Source organism: Dermochelys coriacea, chromosome 8 (genome assembly GCF_009764565.3).
Source record: "Dermochelys coriacea isolate rDerCor1 chromosome 8, rDerCor1.pri.v4, whole genome shotgun sequence".
Taxonomy (NCBI): Eukaryota; Metazoa; Chordata; order Testudines; family Dermochelyidae; genus Dermochelys; species Dermochelys coriacea.
Window position 1 is genome coordinate 98237191 of NC_050075.1, and position 12894 is coordinate 98250084.

Genomic DNA, 12894 nt, shown 5'->3' on the forward strand with positions numbered 1-12894 from the left:
TCTCTAAAAAGCACCTTTTTGTTTTATATGCAACCATTTGTTTCCAATAATATTCTTACTTCCTATCACTTGATTCTCTGTTTTTTGATAATAAACTTATTCTTGTTTTCACAGTAATCATACCTAAGTGCTGTGGTGTTAAGCAAAGTACTGATCCTAGTTGACTCTTACAAGCTGGTGCATACTATTCCTTTGGGACCAGCAGGCCTGGTAATTCAGTGACTGTTCACTAGATAAGTGGAGAGGGTCTCCCACTGACATAGCACAGCATGGACAGCGCTTAAGTCAATGTAACTTGCGTCGCTCAGGAGGGCTGTCTTTTTCTCACCCGAGTGACTTAAGTTACACCAATTTAAGTGGTAGCGTAGACCAGCCCTGAGGAGTTGCCTTATGCCTATTGCTACCTGTACAGAAAGAGTGAGGCCTGGAACATAGTGCTTGTATTGCCAGAGATTGGTGGGTTCAGGGAGCTGATCCACAGCAGGCGTAGATAAGACTGCTTCATGCTAAAGGAAGATAGTAGTGAGGTGCCTCACAACCCTGGGTACCTCAGGGGAGCATCACAGATGTGTATATATAAGTAATGTGCCAGTTACCATATGCATAAAACAAACATACATCAACTGTCAGAAAAAAAAAAATTCTTCATACCGCCCTAGAGTCAGGGGCTTGCCTGATTTCATGTTGCCTAGGGTTGCCAAATCTCAGAGGTATGTGACTGAGAATCGAGCCAAATTGTTGTTCTTCTGTTAGCTGGGGGAGCTGAAGATTTTGGGTATATTCTTCTAGTAACGGATTATAGAGGTATCTTCCTGTAAATACAAGCACTGATAGAATTTGGAGAATTGTTTGTTAACTGTTTTTTGATCAGTGTCTGGCCCTGACTAGAGCAAACTGAGGGGATTTTAGCTTTTAGTGAATTCACTCTAAGTCTATGCACTAATAGTTTCCCAGAATGTCTGTTTTAGGCTATGCTTATACTCTATACCACCATCAGTGGTGTGTACTGTACATGTCGCAACACACCACAAGGAAAAGTGCACAGTGTCCACATTATAGTGTGTAGCTACACCCATCAGTGAAAGCTCTGGCAAGAGGGGAAGCAGCGGGGAAAGGCTTCAGCAGCTCCTTCCTGCTAGAGCCTTTCACTGCAAAGGAGAAAGGCTCAGACAGTGGGAGGGCATGGGGAAAGGCTGAGCAACAGGGAGGCAGCAGGACACTACACCCTACAGCAGCGGGAGCTGCCAGAATCTTCCTGTGGTGCCTCACACCTCCCAGAGCCTTTCCCTGCTGCTGGAGTTTTTCCCTGTGACGGGGAGGGTTTCAGAGGCAGGCAGCTGTCAGAGTCTTTCCCTGCTGCAGACAAAGGGTGCAACAGTAGGGAGCTGGCAGAGCCTTTCCCACTGGTGGAGTCTTTGCCTGAGGCGGGGAAGGGCTCCAGCTGTGTGGAGCTGCTGGAGCCTTTCCCCACTGCTTCTCCCCCGCCAAAGCCTTTCCCTGCTGCCAGAGTCTTTTCCTGCCACAGGGAAAAGGCTTCAGCAACAGGGCACTACATTGCTAAAAGTAGCAGTGTAGACAGGGAGGCACAGGTTGGTTGAGTAAAGAGCAGGATAGGTTATGTACTCGAATACATGCCCGCACCCTTCAGGCGTGGCTTTACTTGCCTAAGCCGCACTTCATAGTCTACACTACTATTTATACCTGTGCTAAGGAGGCTACCTGGGTAGGAACACTGCATGCTGCCCAAAGCAGCATGCAGTGCAGACGCAGACTTAGTCTATACAAAGCAAATTCAGCCTGAGCTAAGGTTAACTTATTAATATCATATCTGAGATTTGCCACCTCCAAGTGTTTATCTGAAGAGGGGGAATCAGCCTTTCCATTAAATTCACCAGCTCAGCCTGTGTGTATGTCCTTTAATGGGAAAAGTTATCGTGCTAAGGATATTATCGTGCTCCTTAACTATGTCTTGAAAGTGTCCCACAAGAATACTCAGGAGATTAAGGGGTTGTCATTGGTCTCAAAGAAAACTTTTATTTCATCCTCCACAAACTTTTTAAATTGTGTGTTTAGTAGTAAAGAGTTTAACTGCCATCTCCTGGTAGCCCGTAGTTTTTCATTAGATAAGAGCCACAACGCCCCAGGGACGTGATCAGAAATCATAATTACTTTTATTTTGTTAACAGAGCTGACCAAGACACCCACTACTAAAAAATAATTGATCGGTGAGTATGTGGAATGCGGGGGTGAGAAAAAGGTGTAGTCTCTACCTGCAGGGTGCTGTAGCCTCCATATGTCCTTTAAACCCAATTCCTCAATCTGGGCAATAATGGTGTGGCCAGCAGAGAATTGAGAACATTGGAGGTCTCCTTGATCAGTCCAAAAGCAGGTCTAACACTTCAGTGAAGTCCCTCACTACAATAAAATTTTCTAGGGAGGAGTCAATCTAGAAAATAATTGGTTGAAAAAGGAGGAATCATCTTTGTTGGGGCGTAGAAGTTTACAAGAGTGTCTGTAAAATCAGACATATGCACTTTAACCATTAGGAGTCTTCCCTCCATGTCTAGCAGTTGATAGGATTTGTGTGTGCTGTTTGTTTTTTTTTTTTGGGGGGGGGGGGGTTCTTAATAGAACTGATACTCTTCTAGATTTGGCCAAGTAATTACTAAAATGCCATCAACAATCCTGCCTTTTTTCAGCTTTTCAGCCTCAGACTCAATTAGGTGGGTTTCCTGGAGGAATATTATATCAACTTTCAATTTTAAATGCGATATAACATTTTTTTCTTTTTAGAGGGTTACCAATTCCTTTTATATCCCAAGAAACATGCAAGTAGATTAGCCATAGGTACTCACAAGGGGAAGCAACCCCACATGCATCTTATACTGTGCCCATCAAGACTCAGAGGTACAGGTAGGGTGAGAAGAATCCAAGATGAAGGGTATTTAAGGGAATTCATAAGATGTTTAGATGAAGAGAAGGGAGAAAAGATGATAGAGTAGCAAGAGGTTAAGTGCTGAGTAAGAGAATTTAGAGGAGGTAGGGTGGGTGGCTGTAAGAAAAACAAAGGTGTGCGAGAGCAACACTCTCGAGTTAGAGTGAGACAATAAAGTCTGTTAGAGAGGGGCAGCCCAAATGATCAAATCCCTCTGACCCACACTGAATGCAAAATAAATAAATATTCCCAAGGTCCCTCCCTCGCATTCCAAAAGTGGGGAGGGGGGAAGAGAAGGTGTGAACATGCCTGAATATACTTTAAATAGTGATTCTGGGCTAAAATAACATAACTATGCATTGAAAGTTAGAATCCTACAAGACAGATATCTGCTTGGGGGTCCACTAGAAAAAAAGAGGGCAGATAGAAAAGAAGAACAAACAACCCAAACCACCTCCTATAGACAAGCGGATCCAAAATCCAGTGTATGGCCCTTTGATGGCTGGCTACTTAAAGGTCAATAAGAACTGAAATACTGCTCTCATCTCTTGGTATATCACCTGACATTACCATCTGCAATTTAAACTAAATACAAAATAGTATGCTGTTCTTAAACCACTATCAGTAAGCTGAGAAAGCAATCCCTACCAGCACCATCCTGAACCACAAAACCAGTAAAACAAAATCCCATAACCATTCAAAATGGAAGTCGGGAAAACCAGACTGAGAGCTGACCAACCCCAGTTTGTTAGGCTAATCAATCACCCTGGGTGTCCCAGTGAGAGGACAAGATATAGCTACTGTCTCCTCTGGAGCCAAGCTGGTCGAGGTTCTTGCTCAGCACGATGTGGTACGTTGATCTGAGTCTGAGTGTCCAATGGCTTCACCTGGCTTAACACACAGACAAGATGGGTTCCTTACCATACTGAACAGGCTTTTTTCCAACTATGGCGTAGCTGTAGTCAGGAAAAATCATTTTATGCGCCTTCAAAATCAGGTTTCCTTTTTCTCGGGCTTTTTTAAGGATGGATTCTTTCACACTGTATTTTAGGAATTTTAATATAAACACCATGGGTTTCGCATTAGCTGTGGGCTTAGGTGCCGAGGGCTTGAGCAGTGGGCACTTTCTATGTCCAGATCCGTATCAGGGAGAAAGGAAAGTATCTCAAGTAGAGGCTTAGAAAAAAATTTACTGGCCTGTCCTTTTCCAATCCAAAGGGAACACAACCACTCTCAAATTATTTCTTCTGGAGTGACTCTCCAGATAGTTGATTCTGCTTTATACCTTTGGGATCACACTTAGTGGTTGGTCTGTAGTGATCTCTACGAGCCCATATTGTCTTCTAAAGTAGAGATTCTAGTTTCACCTTCCCCAATCCTGGAGGATAGCCCTCCCTTGCACACTGATCTGGTGTACTGTAGGATGAACCACCTAGAGACAAAAACTGTGGCTTTAGAATAGCGGATGTTGGTGGACTTTAGTGGAATTGAGCAGGAGCTTCAGATCTAAGCAACCATTTTTGCCTCCCGGCTCCCAGAAGACTCATATTTAACAAGAATATTTTAAAGCACTGCCTTTTTTATTCCTCTGTAACTTACACAGTAAGCTGATTTATATCATGATATTAAAATAATTTATATTAAAATACTATGTGGATGACACTTTTATTCCAACAAATTTTATATGGCAGAGTTACCTAGCCCTGGGGGGGGAAAAATGTGTTGATGGAAATGATGACAGAACTTTACTGATAGAAAGCAACATCATCACTTTGGACTTGCATAGTGTTTTTGATCTTCAAAGGGCTTTATGGACACTGACACCTTACTATACCTGTATAAGGAAGGTATGTAAATGTTGCTATTCATGTTTAACAGATGGGAAAATAAGGCAATGTGATGAGAGGACTTGCCTAAAAATCCAATATAAAAGGGACCAGGATAAGAATTCAGGAATTCTTGTCTCCCCGTCCTGTGCTCAGACCATTCCTTCTCAGGGATTAATTGTGAACATATAAATTTCACTAAACTTTACCAGACAATACTAGAATGATTTACAATAGACCTTATAACACATATAATTGGAAGATTCCTGAGGTGAAAATTGCAATATCTGTGATCAGATGAAAAAATAATACAAGTTGCTCTTTTATCCTGTCTGTTTCAGATTCCAGGCACTGTCATTGTTTGACAGCATGATTACAGGGGATTGCACATCAACTCTGGTAAGTAATGTGTTAGATCCAATGCTCCTGAGGACTTGCTTCAACCCCTAGCAGTGCTGGTCAAGTCTGCACTCTATTCCAGCACACAGTAGTGACCTTTTTAATTTTCTCCTGGGAAGAAGGAGGAGTCAAGTACTTCGCGCGTAATGAATAGCTTGTTAAGAGAGCTAAGCAACAGATATGTCTGTAGCTGATGATGAAATCTGCCTTCAGCACAGCCTGAGGGAGACAGATTTGGGGCTGCGAAAAACAACAAACCCTTATTCTAAAATAAACTTAATCTCAATAAAAAGAAAAGGAAAATGCAAGTCTGAAATAATTAAATCTAGTTCATACAACCAAGTTTGTACCCCATATAGATTCTTAATTAATTTTAAAGTAATCTACTTCTTGACCATAATCTACATAATACTATCTAATAACAGTATTAACAAAGTATAGCATTATATAATAACTGTATTAACAACAGCGCTTACTTGCTTCTTACCTTTTTATCTTATACATGTGTTAAGAAACGATGACCCTGTGCCTATTCATGATGACTGCTGCACAATCAGCCAGTTCTGCTGAATCAGTACGTTCTATTTGACTCTGAAAAGAAAAAATAAAAGCAGACTTTAAGACTGGTAATTCTGTCATGAACCATGTTTTCGCAATTCAGGAAGTTTGTTGCAGCTAGCACAAGCACATTCAGCAAATGCTGCAAATCTCCAAATGATTTAGTTTGTATTTGCAGCTTTTAATTCAGGGATCTGTGTGCTTTGTAGGGCAGCAGCACAAATATTCTGACTGAAGAGACCAGTGGGTAAAGGATATGTTGCTACCTGTTTACAATTATTCTTCTTTAATTGTAAACCTATAGAATGAATCACCAACTGCAGTCATCCTTGTATCCTTGATGATCTTGACTTTAATGCTAATTTATGGACCTACTATAAAGTTAATTACTTTATATTACATTAAGCCTTCCAAGAATAAAAGCTAGTAGATTTGATACTTAACAACTCATGACTCTCACACTCAGAATTCTTGAAACTCCACCCAATGGCTTCCTGCTGATTTCTTTACTGCCAAACAACTGCTTTTATGCCAAATTATTCCTACAATCCCAGTCTCTCTCAATTTCCTAAAGGGTTTTAATCTATCACCACAACATGGTATCACCCCTTAACAGTGGGGGTCATGTAACAGGACAAGCATCCCTAGAAAAAGTAGTTTACTCTGCTGAATAGAACATCTTCAATAGCATCATGTTTTCATTTTCATGTGGCTGCAGATAGTAGTAAACACAAGCGTATGACCTATCTGTGCACACTGGGAGCACAACCAGTAGTGCATCACAACTGCCAAGATGAGCCTCAAATAGAAGAGGACTCAATTAAACTAAACTCATATTTTAAAGTGTGTTGACATTGTTTCTAATGCATTTCAACTGCCTAACATGTAATATGTTTATTAATGCTTTGACAAAGCTTGAAAAGATTCTTACAAAACTCCAGTGAAATGGAAAGAGCTTAAAAAAATATTACTCTCCATGGACCAACACAATGTTCAGTGTTGCAGTACTATTTTCCCAGGGTTGTTTATTGTTCTCTTCAGAAATATGCCACAACAAAAATTCCAGGAAGCTAATGAATTGAACAGTTGCAAACACAACAGTGGTGTTTAAAAGGCTGGAATAAAATCATACAGCATCATAAGCTGGTAGTACCATTCCTACATGCTAATTGTACTACAGCGCTTCCAAGCATATTCCTGCCTCCTTAAGTTAAGGAGACAGTCAAAAACTTGTGGAAAAAGAAATAAACTTCTATTCTGTCTTATCACTTGATATGTAAATTGGCAATAATACACATACAGAAATGAGGGTGTGGGTGAATTCCATGAGCATGAAAGGTTCTCTGCAGACAGATGAGGTACAGACAACAGTCCAAGCTTCCCCACTACACTAGCATGGCCCCTCCCTGACCTAAAGGGATCACTCTGTAGATGGCGAAAGGATAGTTCAGCCTCCATGGCCCATTCAATTCTTGATCGGTCTGCTGAGATTTTGAAAAGTTGGACCCACTTAATAACAATTCTGTTCATGCTATATGTCAACCAAACCCTGGTCACCAAATGAATTTCACGTGGGCCACCAAACTGCTATCTGATAGCAACAGATTTTGATCACTACCAATCAGAAGTGGATTAGAAACAACAACCTATAAGTGAAAAAATGTATATATTCTGTTACCAATCCCCTGAAGCAAACAAGTCTCCCACAGAGGAAATATTTGGGGCATGGAGGGCAATAACTATAAGAATAAAATGTGAAAACAGTAAAACTAATCTACTTTCTTTGGTCCCTTTTCCTGTTTACCAAATTTAACTTTTTCCTAATTGTTCAACCTGGAGAAGGAAACACAACCAAAGAATTGCCACCAGCCTCCAAAGAAAATTCTTAGAATGTATCCTGGAGTCCAAATGCTCCTTTACACCACACACACTGGAACATTCACAAAGGTCAACCCAAAACTCAATGTACATTTACAAATATAAATGCAATATATTTTTATAGAGAGCCATTTCAGAAAACAGATAAAAATGTAGGGGGGGGGTTCTGCTTTTATTTTTTAAAAGAGAAAAAATGAGGATAATAAAAGAGGATCTCTTCTAATAGAGTTAAAGGGGAAATAGATTAAAATAAAATCACAGATAATATTCACTAGCTTTAATGGCCAATGCTCTTAAATTCCACATAAATATCAACCTCTGCTTAGAAGGGTCACCATCAGCTGCGAGGAGTGGGAGAATAATCCTTCCATCTCAAAATGGTGTGCCTAGTAAAACCCAAGATCACTATAACTGAAAAAGAAGGAAAAAACCTCAAAGTTCCAGTTTCTTTACTTTGAGCATTTTAAGGCACATTCACTGATTTGCTAATGACTGGATGCATTTTGTCTCCTGCACTACTACGATAGGAGTCTGTGACAATAAGCACCCCTGTATTCACACCCTATCCACAATTGTAATAATCTTTGTACAAAATATGCCTTGTGAGATATCATTTGAAAACTAACTCCTCACTGGTCAATAACATCATAGTGAAATGTATGTAGCAACATTATATGTAAAGTTATGAAATACCCCTGTATGATGTTATTAGCACATGTTCAAAACCACACACCCTTGCCTAGGCAAAAGTTGTTGAACAGGTCTATCCTAAACAAAGAAATGTATGTTTTACTTCATATTATATATATAAGTAGTAAACAGGGGCCTCGAGACAGCAGGGGGAGGAGAGCAAAGGAGACTCAGGCCTTTTCTACACCACAGAGTTTTGTCGACGAAAGTCATGCCGACAATCAAAAAGTGCTATAGCAACATTGCTACTGCATGTTCACACTATGCTCCCTCTGTCAGCAGCACGTGTCCACAGTTGGTACTCTAGCATCTACAGTAAGAGCAGTGCACTGTGGGTAGCTATCCCACTATGCTACTTGCCACCTTCTGCCACTAGGACTTGTGGGAAGGCGGAGTGGATCACAGCACATCATGGGTGTGGGCTCAATGTCCCATGATGCATTGTTTTCCATCCCAACATTCTATGGGCTCCCAACAGCGTTTTACAGCATTTCTCAATGACCTCAATATACTGTGTGCCCGCCATCTCTGTCTGAAAGGATGGATCCTGCACTACTCTCTAATGTTGTTGTCACTTTCATTAACATATCGCAAATGGTAATACAGTTAATCATGAGGTACCTATCTAAAGAGGAATCAGAGGTGCCAGACCTGCTGTGTGCCATGGAAAGAAACAACACCAGATTACTTTTGGCATTCACAGAGCAGCTGCACATGGTGGACCATCGATTTTGGGCACGGGAAACAAGCACTAAGTGGTGGGATCACATCGTTATGGAGGTCTGGGATGATGAGCAGTGGCTGCAGAACTTTCAGATGTGAAAAGCCACCTTCCTGGAACTGTGTGCGGAGCTCGCCCCAGCACTGCTTTGCGAAGACACCAAAATGAGAGCTGCCCTCTCAGTGGAGAAGAATATGGCGATCACAGTGTGGAAGCTGGCAACTCCAGAATGCTACTGCTTGGTCGCAAATCAGTTCGGAGTCGGGAAGTCCACCATTGGGGCTGCATTAACGCAAGTGTGCTGGGCCATTAATTTCATGCTGCTACGAAGACCATGACTCTTGGCAATGTGAGTAAAATATGCTGGCTTTGCGGAAGTGGGATTTCCTAACTGCAGCAGGGCAATAGATGGCACGCATATGCCAATTTTGGCACCAGACCACCTTGCGACGGAGTACACCAATAGAAAGAGGTACTTCTCTATGGTATTACAAGTGCTTGTGGATCACCACGAATTTTTCACTGACATCAACACATAGGGAAGAGGATTGACGCATGCATCTTCAGGAACACTGAGCTGTACAGAAAGCTGCAAGCAGGGACTTTCTTTCCAAACCAGAAGATTCCAGTGGGGGATGTGGAAATGTCCATAGTGATCCTTGGAGACTCAACCTGCCCCTTATTCCCAAGGCTTATGAAGCCTTACACCAGAAAGCTTGACAGCAGTAAGGAGCGCTTCATCAGGCTCAGCAGGTGCAAAATGACCGCAGAGTGTACACTTGGCAGATTAAAGGATCACTGGCGCTGTCTTTTTGGCAGGTTAGACCTCAATGAGAAAAATATTCCCATGATCATAGCTGCCTGCTGGGCTCTACCATTGTGAAGTCAAGAGGAAAAGTGTCCGCAGAGACAGAGCATTGAGGTGGAGTGCCCGGCAGCTGATTTTGAGCAGCCAGACCCCACGGCTATTAGAGGGCTCAGTGTGGGGGCTATTCAAATCAGGGAGGCTTTGAAGCAGCATCTTGATAATGAGCCCCAGTAATTGTGGTCTTCTGGTAATTAATTGAACCAGGCATTATTTACTGCCACCCTTAATGACCCCTGTAATGATTCCTGCCTGAGCATTTCATTGTAGTCTGCAAATGTGGCGATTGCCATTGTGATTGGATTTCTGTTGCAACCACCCTGTGTAGGTCACAAATGAAGAATCACTGTCTTTGTAGACTCAATTTTATTAAACAGCAATACACAGATTAACATTTCTTACAGGGATCTGCAGTGGCAACAATCACTGAAGTGAGGATCTCAGAGCTGCATGTAAGTCTAGCTGTCTTTATGGAAAATGTCCCGGGGGTGGAGGTGCAGAGGGGTACTGACACGGACTGGAAATGTGAGAGGAATGTGGGAGGGCAAGGAATGCAGTGTCTGAATGGACTGCAGTGGAAGTCAGCATAGTGTGTGTTTCCGCCTGCAGCGCAATCAGGGACCCTCAGCATCTCTGTTTGGTCTTCCATGAGCTTTATTATCCACTCCTGACCCTGTCTCCTCTCCTGGCTATCCCTTGTAGTTTCTGTCTCTCTCCATACTTTGTGCTTGCTATCAAACCTGAATCTGACAATTGTACCAATTGCCAAAACATGTCCTCCTTACTCCTCCTTGTTCACCTCCTTATCTGATGGTGTGTAGGAGCTGGCCCTCAAGGGCACATCTGCAGAAACAAAAGAAACAATACACACAGTCAGTATCACATGTGCACTCTCGGTCTTGAATCATAAAAGTTACATACACCTCTTTCTCACCTTCTGTTGGCAAGCATGCAGCATGGCAAGAGCACTAAACGTGGTGAGTTTGGCTGGGGGTGGGGGGGTGCAAGACGAGACAGGGTCTGGGTGATTTCAGAAGGGGATCAGTACAAGCACCAGGGGACACTATTCTTAATACTGGCACCGTTTTCCACCAGTGGGGGCGATCAAAGCTGAAATCACACTACTGAAGGTAACCGAAAACACAAGGATGCATCTCCTGCACGCATGCGACTTAAGACCTGCTCCATATGCTGCTCGCCTGTGTGCTGCTTTGGTTCCTTCAGAAATAACTGCTGATTGGTGCAACAGTTTCCTACAATGGGGGAAGAAACAAAGCAGCTGTGCCAAGGAGCCTTCGGCAGAGGATTGCAGAGTATTTGCAGGAAAGTTTCCTAGAGATCTCTGTGGAGGTTTCCCAGGAGATCTCGGTGTGCATTAACAAACTTTTCCGCAGGGCCCCCAATGCATAGCTGCACAAGGGAAGGCAAAGCAGATGCAAACAGTACCTAGTGTTGTTAAATTCACTCCCTTCTCCCACACGTACCATGTAACAAAATAAAGGACACCTCTACCTGATGTAATCGTGCACTATCAAAGAAAAAAAAGAGTACTTACCAGAGCTCCCCTCTCTGCTTCAGGCACACCTGACCTGGACTGCTGGAACTGGCTAGCCCCTCTGGAATCAAAAAGAGGTCCTGGCTTGCCATGGCACCAAACAAGCCTATTGCCTGTCCCACAGCCTCCTCCAACTCGACCTCCTCGTCCACCACTTTGTCCTCAGGGTTGACTCCGCTGGCCGCAGCCTCCAGTCCCCATGAAGTATCCACGGAGCTCTTGTGGGTGGAGGTAAGGTCTCCACAGAGGATGGCGTGCACTTCCTTGTAAAAGCAGCATATTTTCGGCACCACACCCGAGTGACGGTTGGCCTCCCTTGCCTTCTGGTACACCTGCCTCAGCTCCTTTATCTTAGCTCGGCAGTGCTGCATTTCCCCTTTGTGCCCCTTCTCATCCATGCCACGAGAAATCTGCTTGTAGATGTCAAAGTTCCTATGGCTGAATAGGAGCTGCGACTGCACAGTCTCCTCTCCCCACAGATCCAGCAAGTCCATTGTACTCCACGTGGGAGACTGTTTGCTCTGGAAAGCCAGCACAGTCAACTGGGAAGATGCAATGTGCGTTGTTCACACCAAGCAAACAGGAAGTGGAGTTCAAAAATTCCCAGGGCTTTAAAGGGAGAGGGGCGCATGCCTGCGTACCTGCCTGCAGGGTAGCAGAGTAGAAACTGCTTACCAGAGCGGTCATGATGGGCATTGTGGGACACTTAGGGTGACATAAGCAAGTGCAGTGTCTACACTGACACAGTGTCACTCTAACTTCGTTGCAAAAAGTTCTATACCACTCATCAAGGTGGTTTTATTATGTCGGCAGGAGGAGCATTGTAGTGTGTACACATTCGCTGTTTTGTCGACGAAACCTGACTTGTCAACAAAACTTCATAGTATACACAAGACCTAAGTCACCTTCATCCTGTTCTGACAGTGTAAAGATGTCTTAAAATGGACATGAATTACATGTGCATCCACTTCAAGGCACTTGTACACTGCTAGGTCAGTATAAAGCGGTGTTAGTATAAATAAGAATCAGGACCCCAAAAACCATACGTAGGCTTGGAAGGATTCAATTTTTAATCAGTACAAGTCAATTTCACCGTACACACACAGGCCAATGAAAAAATATTTCCATTGATAATTATCGAAATTTAAGAATAGGCAAAGAAAGAAAAATGCTCCTTGGGAACTAACTGTTTGAATTAAGGATATCTAGTTTGTATATTTTGACATGTGATGTTGAGAATTTGTATTTTAATGGTTACAAAGCTTTAACTTTTTGAACTTCAGCCCATTGCCAACTCTGTCCACATATCTATTCAGGAGACACCATCATAGGGCCTAATCACGTCAGCCACACTATCAGAGGCTCGTTCACCTGTGCATCTACCAATGTGATATATGCCATCATGTGCCAGCAATGCCCCTCTGCCATGTACATTGGTCATACTGGACAGTCTCTACGTAAAAGAAT

General features: G+C 42.8%; 1 protein-coding gene across 1 annotated transcript in view; it reads right to left on the minus strand.

Moving 5' to 3' along the window:
* ZFYVE9 (zinc finger FYVE-type containing 9) overlaps positions 1-12894 on the minus strand; it is a 101263-nt gene that overhangs the window by 66932 nt on the left and 21437 nt on the right. Inside the window, 1 exon segment of the mRNA XM_038413064.2 lies at positions 5648-5751. The gene's annotated coding sequence lies outside the window, so the exon portion shown is untranslated.